Source organism: Pleurodeles waltl, chromosome 4_1 (genome assembly GCF_031143425.1).
Source record: "Pleurodeles waltl isolate 20211129_DDA chromosome 4_1, aPleWal1.hap1.20221129, whole genome shotgun sequence".
NCBI lineage: Eukaryota > Metazoa > Chordata > Amphibia > Caudata > Salamandridae > Pleurodeles > Pleurodeles waltl.
In genome coordinates this window covers 899,988,050-900,004,477 of record NC_090442.1, presented here as the reverse complement: position 1 = coordinate 900,004,477, position 16,428 = coordinate 899,988,050, and positions in this window count along the sequence as shown.

Here is a 16,428-nt window from a genome sequence, read left to right as displayed (position 1 = left end):
ACGCTCCTGATTGTCCCCCTTTTTTCACACCCTGTGACCTTGTCTACTTTGAACTGACATTGCTCCCCTTCCTAGGGCCCCTTGGACACTGGACCTGTGCTACAAACTGACTGGAACAATACCCTGGACTTTCCTCCTCCATCACCCAATTCCATTGCACTTTACCCTCAAATATATAGCACTATTCTAAACACCCTTGAACACAATTCGAGTAACACTGTTGTATGTGTCTTCTATGTGCATTTGTGGACCAGTCACATCGAGTGCAAATGATCTGAACCCTGTGATAGCTAACAAATAATGACCTGGAACAGTTTGTATTGATCACATCATGACGATGTTGTCATATCACCAACATCTGGAAAATGAGAAGCCATAGATGACAGTCAGTTGAAATGCAAAGGAAGTGAATGCCATCATGCCACAGGTACACAGATAAATCAATACTCAAAGTAATGGTCAGTTCGACTGTCTCACCTGTTTGTCATTGGAAATATTGTAGTATAACTGATGTTTTGTTGTCCTCAACCTCATCCTCTGCCTCCGCATCCTCACTGTCCTCAAGGTCCACTGCTGCCACAGGGTCATCTCCAGTCCCCTCCTCCTGCAGAAAAGGCACATGTCATCTGAGGGCCAGACTGTGCAACTTGCAGCATGCCACTATATCTGGCAGACCTTTCCGGGTGAGTAGCACAGGGATCCATCTGTCAGATGGAGGCACCTGCACCTGGCCTTCAGGAGGCCGAAGGTCCACTTGATTATTATTCTGATTCGCCCATGTGCCTCATTATAACGATCCTCAGCCCCTGTCCTGGCAGTCCTCTCAGGGGTCAGCAGCCACAATAGTTTTGGGTAGCAAGAGTCACCTGCAATTATTGAGGGGCAACATTTAGCCTTACAGAATCATATGAGGAGAAAACCTGAAGGCATACACTGTCATACAGTGGGTTGGGGATCTGGCTCAGCTATTAGCCACACCCTGTGCCTATGTAGTTGGGCCATCACATTTGGGATGCTGCTATTCCTCAGGACGATGAATGTCATGCACCGACCCAGGATACTTGGCAGTGATGCAGGAGATGTATTGGTCGGCCAGGCAAACCATTTGCACATTCAGTGAGTGGAAACTCTTATGATTCCTGAACACCTGTTCATTCTGGTGTGGGAGACTAACGCAACATGTGTACCGTCAATCGCACCAACTATATCGGGGATATGGCCCATTGCATAGATTCCTGCCTTTACCTTGGCCAAATCTTCCTCTAGGGAAAAGCAATGTAGCTGCACATGTGTTTGACCAGGGTAGACAAGACCCTTGTCAGCACAATAGAAAACATTGGTTGTGACATTCCTGCTGCCAAGCCCACTGTCACTTGGAAATAATCATTTGCCAGGAAATGGAGCACTGATAGCATTTGCACAAGAGGGGGGATCCCAGTGGGATGACGGATAGCTGATGTCAGGTCAGGCTCCAGTTGGACACACAGCTCTGTGATTGTGGCCCTCTCCAGTCTATAGGTAAGTATAATGTGCTTGTCCACCAGTGTAGCCAAGTCCACAAGGGGTCTGTACACGGGAGTTTGTCTTCTCCTCCCATTCATCCACAGCGGTAGGCATCTAAGGGTCACAAGAGTGAGTAGGCTGTCACAATTTGAACAATGGAACTACAACCTCAGTGTACATGTTGCATTTATGTGCTGGGACAGTGGTAATGACAGGTATGTGCAAATCTAGGCAGTGACGCAGTAAAGGTTAATATGATGGTTGTCAATATCCATGACATGGCGCCCGCCTGTCCAGTATGGAGGGACAGGTGGAAGCGAGGTAACTCCACTGACGTTGGTCATCGTGGCGGAAGGCGGTCTTGCACCACTGTGCAATTCCTCATTGGATAATATGGGGCTCCATGGAATACAGTGGCCAATGGGGATCAGCGCCGGCGGTGATGGTGTACATCGCCGCGGGCGTGACCAGCATTTTCTATCTCAATCCTCACTTGTTACCTGACCTTCAACAGGAGAACACCTACACTGTATGTGCTGCTGTGACCTGTGTCTGGAATCTACTTTGGCCTGTGTGACCGGGGAAAGGGCCCCTGCCTTCACTGCGGAGGAGTTGGAGTGATTGGTGAATGGGGTCCTACCTCAGTATGGACTGCTGTATGGGCCTCCATACCAACAGGTGAGTACACCTTGGGCACGATGCATGTGGGAAGGATGCTTGGAGATGTGTTTGCAAGCATCGTGCCATCGGGGGGTGATATAATGTGGTGGTGTACACGCTGTGCGCCGGGCAATGTGTGTGCCAATGATGACGGAAATGGGATTGGTGGGCCATATGTGTGACAGACTGGATTGTATGTGTAATGGTGTCCTCCCGTCTGCATCGCCCCTGCAGGTCAGAGCCCGTCAAAAGAAGGGATTAGGGCATGCCATCGCCAAAGACTTGCGGACCTTGGGGGTCTATGGCAGGCTGAGCACCCACTGTCAGAAATGGTGAGAGGACCTGAGACATGGGGCACAGAACACCGCAGAGGCCCAGCTGGGGATGGCCTCCCAATGAGGAAGGGGTGCCTGTTGTAACCTGACCCCCCTGATGGCCCACATACTAGCTGTGGCCTACCTAGAGCTGAATGGGTGGTTGAGGGCATCACAGCAGCCACAAGGGGGTGAGTATGATGGGGATTACTACAAGAATTCATTGGTGGCATGGGATCCAGGTGTTGGCTGTCATTTAGTGGGTGCCCCTTAATGCCTGGCCAGACATTGCAGTGTGAACCAGCTCAAGGGTAATGGTTGAAAGGGAAAAGAACGTAACCTAGCTGGGTTGCATCCCATTTCAGACAGGGCTGAGATAGCCACTCAGCGAGTTGCCCGTGCCCTTCCCCCAGGGGGTTGGGCATCTCCTTCGCTCTAGGCACCTCAGGCCATGCCCCAGTAAGCCCGGCTGCCCTGAGAGAGGAGGCTATTGGCCTCCTGAGATCCATCTCTGCAGGGCAGTCAACCATTGTGAATGCCATCCAGGTGCAATGCATCCCTGGAGGGCATACATGGTGGATTGTCGGCCCAACAGATATCGATTCAGGCTCTGGCCTCCTCTCTGATGGCCGCCATTGCCCCGGTTCCTATTGTTCCCCCTCCAACTACCACTTCCCAGTCCCAGTCTCCTCAACCCTAACCCATCCCATGCATATATGCAGACAAGCATGCACACAAGACAACACACAAGAGTAGCGCCATCAAACACAGGCACTACACTTCAACACACAAGCACTCACACAAACACCAGACATTTGCAGACACAACCATATCCACTGCCTCCACTGCCTCCCCCTCCTCCTCCTCCTCCATCTCCCTTACAGTGACATCCACACTCACACCTGCATGCACTGCTTCAACAGCCACCACCAGCATCACCACACCAATACTGGTCACCCACCTGAGAGACTGGGCCTTGCACTCCCTAGCACAGAGAAATGGGCATGGAGCCCCCTCCAGAACCAGTGGGAAATTTCCCGATTTCGGCTGAGGTGTCCCCCACTCCCCATTCCCCTGAGGTGCCTGCCCACTTACAAATGATGCCCTTGCAGAGTTCTGTGCAGTTGATGTCAGGAGACAAGTTGGGCCTTGGAATGTGCCCTGTGGCTATGTGGGCCCTTTGTACTTTGGACTGGGCATTGGCCCTCTGTAGACATTAGTACATATCATGTTCATGTGATGGCTTTTTCCTTGCTAATACATTTTCAGTACTTCCGAAATCTGGTCCATGTTTTATTATGCCGTGTGTGTGATTGGTTTACATGTGCAGCTGGTTGTGTGTATGGTGTGTGTGTGTCTGGTGTGTGTTGTGCCCGTGTGTGTCACTCTCGTTTTCCTCTCTCCCTCTCTTGTGTGCTAGGCGGCTGTACTCACCGTCAGCGTATTCGTCGGCTTTGGTGTTCCAGCTGGAGCATGGCATAGAAGAGCATCTGGAAGACTTGCAGTTCCGGTTCCATGGTGGCGGCGGCGGCGGCGGCGGAGTCCTCTGTGTACTTGTTGGTGAGTCTTTTGTTTTCTGTGTTCTGCTTCCGCCAGGCTTTTGATGGCGTTGGCACCACCCCAGAAATCCAGACGGTTTCCTGTGTTGTAATATGGCGGTAGGTACTTTGTCTTCCACCTGGTTGTTGAAGGCTACCGCTGTGGTGCATGGTATTAACGCCCTGGCAGATGGTGTGGTACATTGGCTGTTTATGGGAGTTCTCACCACCATGGTCATAATTTGGCCGTAATTACTGCCGGCCTGTTGGCTGTATTTCCGCCACGTTATCACTCACCGCCAATGTCACAATGAGGGCCAGAATGTGTTTAAAGAACAGTCAACAGAGAGAATCTGTGGCACACAAAGGAGTTCCTTCAGGAAGAGGTCACTTGCTGAAAGTGGTTGATGTCTTGTCATCCGCACCTCCTGGAGTCTTGGATTGCAATTGGGAATCTGCTGCTACAGAGGTAGGGGTGTCTGAAGCGGGTCCTTCCTCTGACAGGGCCTCCCTTTCAGTAGTTGCCACAGATACTGAAGTGACTGGTGTTGCTTGACCAAAGGAAGGAGTGTAGTGTTGCTCCCAGTCCCTGCTCAGGGAACTACTGATCTACCTGAACAACCATTTTAGGGAGGCCAGGATGGTGTTGGTGGCCTCCCACTTTTCCAGAGACTCACGATGGAAGTCCCTCTGCAGCTGCTTCATCTCCAAGAGTTCTATGTAGTTGACATTCTATTGTCTAAAATGTTAATTACAAAATGTCATATGTACAAACTGTTAAAATGACTAATATATTAAATGTGTACCTTATATATGTGTTAAACAGAAAACACAACATGTTGGATAATAAAATATATTCATTAATAAGTGAGATACTTCTCTCAACAATAATTTTTTCAGATTTCTTTCAAACACAAATACCAATATTGGCAGCCACATTTGTGGGAGTAGCATCCAGATGCATGTCATTCCTCCTAGGTCCATAATTCCTCCTCTTAAAGGAGTTTGTTTCTATCCACAGCGTAAGTCAGGCACCTCAAACAATTATTGAGCACAGGGTGGATAACTTTTTAAGGGGTTTTGGAGGAGAAGTGATGGTTTGGAAAGGTGGAGTAATGCTAGAAGAATAAGTGTAGTAGTTGTTCTGGAGGTGGAGGGTGCTGGGATATTTCTTGTTGTTGTTGAAGTGTGTGTGCATTGTGAGGTTGCATGTGTGCCTGAGAAGGCTGGATCATGTGTGGTTGTTGATTGGGATGTGTGTTTGGGTGGGTGGGTGGCTGATGGTATGGAAAGGATTTGGGTGAAGTTGTAGTTTTGGTTGATGTTGTGACTGTATGTAGTTTTCTGTGGAATGGGTTGAGTGATGGTGTTTGTTTTGGTGGAAGTAGGTTTCTGTGAAGTTATGGGTTTGTGTGACGGTGTGCGTTTTGGTGAGACTGTGTTATTCTAAGGGTGTGGTTGTGGTGAGGGTGAGGTTGCGGTTGAGTTTATGGTTGTGGTGAGGGTTGGGGTTGAAGTTGAGGATAAGTGTGTGGTTGAGTGGGTGGTAGTAATTGAGGGAGTGGTTAGGGTTGAGGGTGTGGTTGCGGTTGCGGTTAAGGGTTTGGATGTGAGAATTAGTCTGCATTTTGTTATTAATGGTGGATGCATGCTGATTGTCACAAGGCCTCCTCAGGGCGATCGGAACAGAAATGCTTTGCATTTCTCTTCCGATCACGTGTGGGAGGCCGAGAGAGGCTTCAAAGGGAAGGAAAGTTATTTCCTTCGCTTTGAAGTCTCAAACAGGGTTTTGCAAGCAATCCGGCTGTCAAAACGCCCACTAGACACCAGGGATGTTTGTTTTTATAATGAAATTGTCATAAGGGAGCGACCCCTTGGGCAAGGGTCGCTCCCAGGGGGGGGGCATTTTTTTTTAAAGGCCTTTTCTGCCCCCAGGGGGGGCAGAAACCACTAGGCACCAGGGATCATTTTTTGCTTTTTTGTTTGTTTTTGTTTTGTTTCATATTTTTGAGGTGGGGAGCGACCCCTTAGGCAAGGGTCGCTCCCATAGGGGGCAAATTATATGTAGGCCATTTCTGCCCCCCTTAGGGGCAGATTGGCCTATTTTTATGAGGCCAATCTGCCCCCAAGGGGGGCAGAAACCACTAGGCACTGGGGATTTTTTTTTGTTGCTGTCTTACAGATGGGGTTCGACCCCTTAGGCAAGGGTCGCTCCCCTGTAGGGGCAAATTGTATTTAGGCCATTTCTGCCCCATTTGGGGCAGATCGGACGATTTTAGGTCAATCTGCCCCTAACGGGGGCAGAAACAAATAGGCCCCGGGATTTTTTTTTTGCTCCAATGTCACGCAATGGGAGCGACCCAGTAGGCAAGGGTCGCTCACCAGGGGGGCTTGGGGGGGCAAATTTATTTTAGGCCATTTCTGCCCCCCCGGGGGCAGATCGGCCTATTGTTATTAGGCCGATCTGCCCCCAGGGGGGGCAGAAACCTCTAGGTGCCAGGGCTAATTTTTTTTTGTGTTTTGTTTTTGTGTTTGTTTTTTTAGAGATGAGGAACGACCCATTAGGCAAGGGTCACTCCCCTGGGGGGCAAATTGTACTTAGACCATTTCTGCCCCCCTTCGGGGCAGATCGGCTGATTTTAGGTCAATCTGCCCACAAGGGGGGCAGAAACAACTAGGCACCGCGATTTGTTTTTGCGCCAATGTCACGCAAGGGGAGCGACCCCGTAGGCAAGGGTCGCTCCCCGGGGGAGTTGGCAGGGCAAATTTATTTTAGGCCATTTATGCCCTCCCTGGGGCCAGCTGATCTAGAGGCCAAAACCCATAGGTAGGCACTTTGCAAAAAACACCTCTGTTTTCTCTAAAAAAATGTGATGTGTCCACGTTGTGTTTTGGGCCACTTTTTTTCTTGGGCGCTAGGCCTACCCACACAAGTGAGGTACCATTTTTATCGGGAGACTTGGGGGAACGCTGGGTAGATGGAAATTTGTGGCTCCTCTGAGATTCCAGAACATTCTGCCACCGAAATGAGAGGAAAAAGTGTTTTTTTGGTCGCATTTTGAGGTTTGCAAAGGATTCTGGGTAACAGAACCTGGTCAGAGCCCCACGTCACCCCATCTTGGATTCCCCTAGGTGTCTAGTTTTCAAAAATGCACTGGTTTGCTTGGTTTCCCCAGGTGCCGGCTGAGCTAGAGGCCAAAATCCACAGGTAGGCACTTTGTAAAAAAATAAATAAAAAAAAACTCTGTTTTCTGTGAAAAAATTTGATGTGTCAACGTTGTGTTTTGGGCCATTTCCTTATGTGGGCGCTAGGCCTACCCACACAAGTGAGGTACCATTTTTATCGGGAGACTTGGGGGAACGCTAGGTGGAAGGAAATTTGTGGTTCCTCTCAGATTCCAGAACTTTCTGTCACCGAAAGGAGAGGAAAAAGTGTTTTTTTGGTCAAATTTTGAGGTTTGCAAAGGATTCAGGGTAACAGAACCTGGTCAGATCTCCACAAGTCACCCCATCTTGGATTCCCCTATGTGTCTAGTTTTAAAAAATGCACTGGTTTGCTAGGTTTCCCAGGTGCCGACAGAGCTAGAGGCCAAAATCCACAGGTAGGCACTTTGCAAAAAACACCTCTGTTTTCTGTGAAAAAATGTGATGTGTCCACGTTGTGTTTTGGGCCATTTCCTTATGTGGGTTCTAGGCCTACCCACACAAGTGAGGTACCATTTTTATCGGGAGACTTGGGGGAACGCTAGGTGGAAGGAAATTTGTGGTTCCTCTCAGATTCCAGAACTTTCTGTCACCGAAATGAGAGGAAAAAGTGTTTTTTTGGTCACATTTTGAGGTTTGCAAAGGATTCTGGGTAACAGAACCTGGTCAGATTCCCACAAGTCACCCCATCTTGTATTCTCCTAGGTGTCTAGTTTTCAAAAATGCACCGCTTTGCTAGGTTTCCCCAAGTGCCGACTGAGCTAGAGGCCAAAATCCACAGGTAGGCACTTTGCAAAAAACACTTCTGTTTTCTGTGAAAAAATGAGATGTGTCCACATTGTGTTTTGAGCCATTTCCTTTTGTGGACGCTAGGCCTACCCACACAAGTGAGGTACCATTTTTATCGGGAGACTTGGGAGAACACAGAATGGCAAAACAAGTGTTATTGCCCCTTGTCTTTCTCTACAGTTTTTCCTTCCAAATGTAAGGCAGTGTGTAAAAAAGACGTCTATTTGAGAAATGCCCTGTAATTCACATGCTAGTATGGGCACCCCGGAATTCAAAGATGTGCAAATAACCACTGCTTCTCAACACCTTATCTTGTGGCCATTTTGGAAATATAAAGGTTTTCTTGATACCTATTTTTCACTTTTTATATTTCAGCAAATGAATTGCTGTATACCTGGTATAAAACAAAAAACCATTGCAAGGTGCAGCTCATTTATTGGCTCTGGGTACCTAGCATTCTTGATGAACCTACAATCCCTATATATCCCCGCAACCAGAAGTGTCCAGCTGACGTAACGGTATATTGCTTTCAAAAATCTGACATCGCAGGAAAAAGTTACAGAGTAAAACGTGGAGAAAAATGGCTGTTTTTTTCACCTCAATTTCAATATTTTTTTATTTCAGCTGTTATTTTCTGTAGGAAACACTTGTAGGATCTACACAAATTAGCCCTTGCTGTATTCAGAATGTTGTTTACTTTTCAGAAATGTTTAGCTTTCTGGGATCCAGCATTGGTTTCTCACCCATTTTGGTCACTAACTGGAAGGAGGCTGAAAGCACAAAAAATAGTAAAAATGGGGTATGTACCAGTAAAATGTCAAAATTGTATTGAAAAATTGGGTTTTTCAATTCAAGTCTGCCTGTTTCTGAAAGCTGGGAAGATGGTGATCTTGCCACCGCAAACCCTTTTTGGTCCATGTTCAGGAAAAAACCACGAGCTGCCTTCTGCAGCCCTTTTTTCCCAATTTTTTAAAAAAAACAAAATGTTCACTATATTTTGGCTAATTTCTTGGTCTCCTTCAGGGGAACCCACAAAGTCTGGGTACCTCTAGAATCCCTAGGATGTTGGAAAAGAAGGATGCAAATTTGGCGTGGGTAGCTTATGTGAACAAAAAGTTATGAGGGCCTAAGCGCGAACTGCCCCAAATAGCCAAAAAAAGGCTCAGCACAGGAAGGGGAAAAGGCCTGGCAGCGAAGGGGTTAAATATATATATATATTTTTTACCTAGTGGCGGTTGCCACTAGGTAGTTATAGTTACAACCTAGTTTCTATATAAAAAGTGTTTTTTACTTGCCTATACCTTTGGCGCCACTTGAAAAATCTTCCCAAAACTTTCTAAAAACATTTGCCAGTCATGTCAGCTGTTGTCTGGAAAATTTTGGGGTGATCCGTCAAGAGGGAGGCCAAGAAAAAGAGGGGGTCCCAAAAGACGTTTTACCCATTCATTTTTTAAAGGGATTTTGAACATCAACACTGAAACTACTGGATGGAAGTACACCAAATTTGGCAGAATGATAGGTCATGGTCCAGAAAGCGCACTTGTTTTGTTTTCGTGTAATTCCGTTCAGTAGTTTTAGAGAAATTAAAGAAAATCCAACTTTGTATGTATAGATACGCGAAGGATTTGCGACCCCTTCTTACCTCATGCTGAAATCTGATTGGCTGATAATATTTCAACAAAAGAAGCCGTTGAAGTTTTGAGAAAAGGGGCCAGGGTACCAACACCCTGACCTCTTAGCTCTGGTGGTGGGGTCACAAAGAAACCTCCCAGGGTTAAAAAGCATTTTTGATTTAGATTTTACCAACAAAGTTGTGGTGGATCTACGGATCCTCCATAAAAATTTTTTCAAAAAATGAAGCGCAGTCTCCTCTGCTTCATTATTATACAGCCCCCTGGTGGGCCAAGTCCCAGGGGCTTTTTTTTTTAATGCGCGGTTGGCCTCCTCCTGCTGCCCTGGGGAATGCCACCTCACCAAGGCTTATGATTCATATGCGGGGCAGCTTTCCCCCTGCTGCCCTGCGGACCACCACCTACCAAGGGCTGTGATTAAATACTCAGGGGTCGTGGCCCCCTGCTGCCCCTGGGACCACCACCTCCCTAGTGTGTAACAGTAATAAAATGCGGGGCGCCGCCTAGCCCCCTCCTGCTGCCCGGGAACCACCACCTCCCCGGGGCGATCAATGTGATTTATTCTGGGGGCATGTGGCCCCCTGCACCCCGGGAAACACCACCCCCTGGGGCTAAATGTAATTGATCTGCAGGGTGCCGCTGCGCTGGGGATCACCACCTCTGAGAGTACATATTAAAAAAAATAACAAGGGTCCCTTTGGGACCCCCAAACCCTGGGGACCATCACCTCTCCAGGGCGGTGTGCAAGTTGGAGGGGGGCCATGTGGCCCCCTCGTGGAGCCACTGATGGCCCTGGGGACCACCAATATCTAGGCTCAGCTCCTGCACACCCCGGGACACAACTGTTTGTTGTGGCTTGCACCCAAGTCACAGAAAACACTTCAGCTTTTGACAGCAGGCCTGTCAAACAGGTCCTGCTGTCAGAAACTGAAGCTTTCATCCATGTCCCCTGCACATGTGCAGGGGGCATGGATGAAATGCTTAAGCAAGCACAGAGCTGCTGTCAAAGTAGCTCCATGCTTGCTGAAGCAATGTCACCACGAGGGAAGCCTTAAGGCTTTCCCCACAGTGCCAGATAGCCCTTGAGGGCATTTTTGTAGAATAAAAAAAATAAAAAATGAAATAAATAATTATGGAGGCACTGCAGGTGAGCCCTTGTGGGCTACCTACAGCCCCAGAGAGACCAAAAGGGCTAAAAAAAAATAAAAAAAATAAAATAAAAAGCAATAGTTCAGTTTGAAGGTCGCAGACCTTCACAATAAGCACTCAGGGTTCGAGTTGAGCCAGACTTGCCACCCTATTCTTAAAATAAAGCACAAATAATTTTAATTTGTACAAATGACAGATACATTTTTTATTTTAAATTGTACAGAAATATCTCATTCTAAGTAGATAATTAATCAAAACCCAAAAAAATCTCCCTCTCTCCCTCTCGCTCTTTTTCTATGTCTTTCTCTTTCAATCTTTTGTCTCCCACTCACAGATGCACTCAGACCCTTATGCATCCATTCACAGACCCAGTTCAGACACTCATGCACGCACTCACAGACCCATTCAGTCCCTCATGCACACACACACACAGCCCCAGTCAGACCCTCAAGCACCCACTCACAGACCCACTCATAGACCCACTGACAGCCTCATGCACCCACTCACCCACCTGCACACACCTGCACACACACTGACACACCCACTAAAACACTGATGTACGCAGTCTCACACCCAGCCAGCTACTCTCACACATATTCTGACACCCAGAGAGGCTGCAGCCAACTTCTGCTGTGCACAGCCAAGGAGCTGTGCACAGCATGGGGTTGGGTGGTTAGGGGGGTTGGGTTCAGGGTCTTGCTGCAGGCCAGGTCTTGCAGGCATCCTCTGCTACACACAGGTGAAGGGCGTGCATGGTGCAAGATTGGGTGCTTATAGGGAGTTGGCCTTGTGGCCATCCGCCTCTGCACGCGGCAAAAGGCAGTGCACAACAGTGGTTAGAAACGTATAGTAATGAGAATTACTATACGTTAAACAAAACATCGAAATTCAATGAAAATACCAAAGGCTACAGGGATGTTGTAGGTAGGACATAGAATTAAAAAAACAACTGAGATTCACTTAAAAAAACAAAGGTTACAAGGCCGTTATAGTAAGGCTCACATTTTAAACGTATAAAACCATAGAAATTCTACAGTTATAGTTAGGGTTACTCAAGTAACTCTAACTCGTGCCCTAAGGTAACTATAACTCATGCCCTTGACATGCACTGCTAATTACCCCACATATTAATCAATCAATCAATCAATCATAGTATTTATAAAGCGCGCTATGTACCCGTCAGGGTTTCGAGGCGCTGAGGGGGGGTGGGGGGGGGGAGCGCTGCTGGTTTAGCGGTCGAAGAGCCAGGTCTTGAGGAGCCTTCTGAATGCGAGGAGGTCCTGGGTCTGGCGAAGAGATGTGGGGAGAGAGTTCCAGGTCTTGGCGGCGAGGAAGGAGAAGGATCTGCCGCCGGATGTCTTGCGCTGGATTCGGGGTACGATGGCGAGGGCGAGGTTGGCGTATCGGAGTTGACGTGTAGAAGTTGAGTCTGGTGTTGAGGTAGGAGGGTCCGGTGTTGTGAAGTGCCTTGTGAGCGTGGGTCAGGAGTTTGAAGGTGATCCTCTTGTCTACCGGGAGCCAGTGGAGTTCCTTTAGGTGAGGGGAGATGTGACTTCGGCGGGGTATGTTGAGGATCAGTCGGGCGGAGGCATTTTGGATACGTTGGAGGCGTTTGATGTCTTTGGTTGGGATGCCTGTGTAAAGTGCATTGCCGTAGTCAAGTCTGCTGCTGACGAGGGCCTGGGTCACCGTCTTTCTGGTTTCTGTTGGAATCCACTTGAAGATTCTGCGGAGCATTCGAAGGGTGTTGAAACAGGAGGAGGAGACGGCGCTGACCTGTTTGGACATGGTGAGGGCGGAGTCCAGGATGAAGCCGAGGTTTCTTGCGTGGCTGGCAGGGGTGGGTGGGGGTCTGAGGACGGAGGGCCACCATGAGTCGTTCCAGGCCGAGGGAGTGCGTCCGAGGATGAGGACTTCCGTCTTGTCGGAGTTGAGTTTCAGGCGACTGTTGTTCATCCAATCGGCGATGGATTTTAGTCCCTCGTGGAGGTTTGTTTTGGCGGTGAGCGGGTCTTTGGTCAGGGAGAGGACGAGCTGGGTATCGTCGGCGTAGGAGATGATGCTGAGATGATGTTGGCGGGCCAGTTGAGCGAGGGGGGCCATGTAGACGTTGAACAACGTGGGGCTGAGGGAGGATCCTTGGGGGACGCCGCAGATGAGGTTGGTGGCTTTGGAGCGGAAAGGGGAGAGACGGACTCTCTGCGTTCTGTCGGAGAGGAAGGATGAGATCCAGTGGAGGGCTTTATCTTGGATGCCGGCTTCCTGGAGGCGGGTCAGTAGGGTGCGGTGGCAGACGGTGTCAAAAGCGGCTGATAGGTCGAGGAGGATGAGGGCTGAGGTTTCGCCGTTGTACATTTGATGTCTGATGTCATCTGTGGCGGCGAGGAGGGCGGTCTCAGTGCTGTGGTTTCGTCTGAATCCGGATTGTGAGGGGTCCAGGATGGAATTGTCTTCGAGGAAGTGGGTGAGCTGAGTGTTGACGATCTTCTCGATGACTTTCGCTGGAAAAGGGAGGAGAGAGATCGGACGGAAGTTTTTGAGGTCGTTGGGGTCAGCCTTGGGTTTTTTGAGGAGGGGTTGGATTTCTGCGTGTTTCCAGCTGTCCGGGAAGGTGGCAGAAGTGAAGGAGAGGTTGATGATCTTACGGAGTTCGGGGGCGATGGTGGCGTTGGCTGAGTTGAAAACATGATGGGGTCAGTGGTCCGTGGGGGAGCCTGAGTGGATGGTGTTCATGGTTGCTATGGTTTCTGCCTCGTCCACGTGGGTCCAGGCAGTGAGGCAGCAGTCGCGGGAGGAGACGTCGGGGGTGGGGTCTGACGGTGGACCGGTGATGAAGCTGTCGTGGATGGTGGTGATTTTCTGGTGGAAGAAGGTGGAGAGGTCGTCGCAGAGTTTCTGGGAGGGCGGGATGTCGTTGGAGTTGGCTTTCGGATTGGAGAGTTCCTTCACGATGCCGAAGAGTTCTTTGCAGTCGTGGGCGTTGTTGTTGATGCGTTCGGTGAAGTGGGCGCGCTTGGCGGTGCGGATCCGTTGGTGGTGTTCGCGGTTGGCGTTTTTGAGGGCGGCGAGGTTGTCGGGTGTGCGTTCTTGGATCCATTTCTTTTTGAGTTTCTGGCAGTTGCTTTTGGAGGTGGTGAGATCGTCTGTGAACCAGGCTGGTTTTTTCTTTCCTTGGATGGTGGTGGGTTTCTTGAGAGGGGCAAGGGTGTTGGCGCAGTCGAGGATCCATTGATGGAGGTTGATGGCGGCTGTGCTCGGGTCGATTGCGTCGGGTGGAAGGTTGTTGATGAGGGTGCTGGTCAGTTGTTCTTGGGTGACTTTGCCCCAGCGGCGGTGGGGAGGTAGCTGGATGCGGTGTTGCTCTGTGGTTTTCTTATAGGTGAAATGGACACAGTGATGGTCAGTCCAGTGGAGTTCGGAGGTGTGGCTGAAGGAAATGTGGTTGCTAGAGGTGAAGAGGGGGTCAAGGGTGTGACCGGCGATGTGGGTAGGTGTGTTGACTAGCTGGCGGAGACCGAGGTTGAGGAGGTTGGAGGTCAGTGACGCGGTGTTGACGTCGTTGGCATTTTCCAGATGGTAGTTCAGATCTCCCAGGAGGATGTAATCCGGGGAAGCGAGGGCGTGGGTGCTTGCAAGGTCGGCGATGGTGTCGTTGAAGGGGGCTCTTGGTCCTGGAGGGCGGTTAATGAGGGTTCCTCTGAGGGTCGTGTTGGGGTCCGTGTGGATCTGGAAGTGGAGGTGTTCGGCTGTCCTGAGGGTGTCGTCCGAGTGGGTGTGGATTTTGAGGGTAGCTTTGTGAGCGATGGCTATTCCGCCGCCGATTCCGTTGGTTCGATCTCTTCTGGTGATTTTGTAGCCGTCCGGTATGGCGATGGCGATGTCCGGAGACGAGGAGTCGTTCCACCAGGTTTCGGTCAGGAAAGCCACGTCAGGAGCAGTGGTGTCGAGCAAATCCCAGAGCTCGATGGCGTGTTTTCGTGCGGAGCGGGTGTTGATGAGGATGCAGTTCAGGTGGTTGGGGTTGGATGTTTTCGTAGTTGGATTGGTCGTTCTGATGCAGGAGAAGTTGCAGGTACGGCAGGAAAAAGGTCCTTTAGTGTGCTTCGGGGATGCCCGGTAGCATTCAGTGGAGGGGCCGGGGTTGAAGGCGCGGAGTTCGTTGATCGAGTAGCGGATGCGGGGGGCGCGAGGGCCAGGGGGTGTGGCGCTGGGCGCGGTCCAGGCGCGGACGGGCGCAGACGGACTTGCCTCTGGCGCACCTCCGGCGCGCCAGCGGCGCGGACGCGCAGCGGCAGCCATTAAGAAGGGAGGGGGGAGGGAGGAGCAGCTGGGAGGCGGGAGGGAGCGGCAAATGGGGGCGCGAGGGGGGCGGGGCCGCAGGGAGGCAGCGGCAGGGAACGGGGAGCGCACAAGGGGCAAAACACTGAAAACGAGCAAAATACAAGCAGTTACAATAAGAAAAGCACACAATCAGAAAAACAAAATGGCACAATATACGATCGGGGAGACAGCAATCAGGGGGGCACAAAGGGGGCAGAAGCGCCGGCGGCGAGGCGCTGAAAAAAAGCTAAAAAAACGAAAAACACTTACGGGACGGCGGAAAGCGGCACACGGGTCAAGTGAAGCTAGTCAGAGCCCACTAGACCCCAGGGATGAGGCGCAGGAGGATGCCTGCGGGTGGAGGAGGGCCTCGAACACGCAAACAGCAGCGTGGTCAGGGGACAGAGGCAGGAGGCAGCAGGTTGGTGCAGCTGTCGTGGGGGGCGAGCTCAGGACCTGAAACAGGTCAGAGGTCGCTCACCCGCGACGCGCAGCGCCAGCCATTAAGAAGGGAGGGGGGAGGGAGGAGCAGCTGGGAGGCGGGAGGGAGCGGCAAATGGGGGCGCGAGGGGGGCGGGCCGCAGGGAGGCAGCGGCAGGGAACGGGGAGCGCACAAGGGGCAAAACACTGAAAACTAGCAAAATACAAGCAGTTACAATAAGAAAAGCACACAATCAGAAAAACAAAATGGCACAATATACGATCGGGGAGACAGCAATCAGGGGGGCACAAAGGGGGCAGAAGCGCCAGCGGCGAGGCGCTGAAAAAAAGCGAAAAAAACGAAAAACACTTACGGGACGGCGGAAAGCGGCACACGGGTCAAGTGAAGCTAGTCAGAGCCCACTAGACCCCAGGGATGAGGCGCAGGAGGATGCCTGCGGGTGGAGGAGGGCCTCGAACACGCAAACAGCAGCGTGGTCAGGGGACAGAGGCAGGAGGCAGCAGGTTGGTGCTGCGGTCGTGGGGAGCGAGCTCAGGACCTGAAACAGGTCAGAAGTCGCTCACTTGCGACGCGCAGCGCCAGCCATTAAGAAGGGAGGGGGGAGGGAGGAGCAGCTGGGAGGCGGGAGGCGGGAGGGAGCGGCAAATGGGGGCGCGAGGGGGGCGGGCCGCAGGGAGGCAGCGGCAGGGAACGGGGAGCGCACAAGGGGCAAAACACTGAAAACGAGCAAAATACAAGCAGTTACAATAAGAAAAGCACACAATCAGAAAAACAAAATGGCACAATATACGATCGGGGAGACAGCAATCAGGGGGGCACAAAGAGGGCAGAAGCGCCGGCGGCGAGGCGTTGAAAAAAAGCGAAACAAACGAAAAACA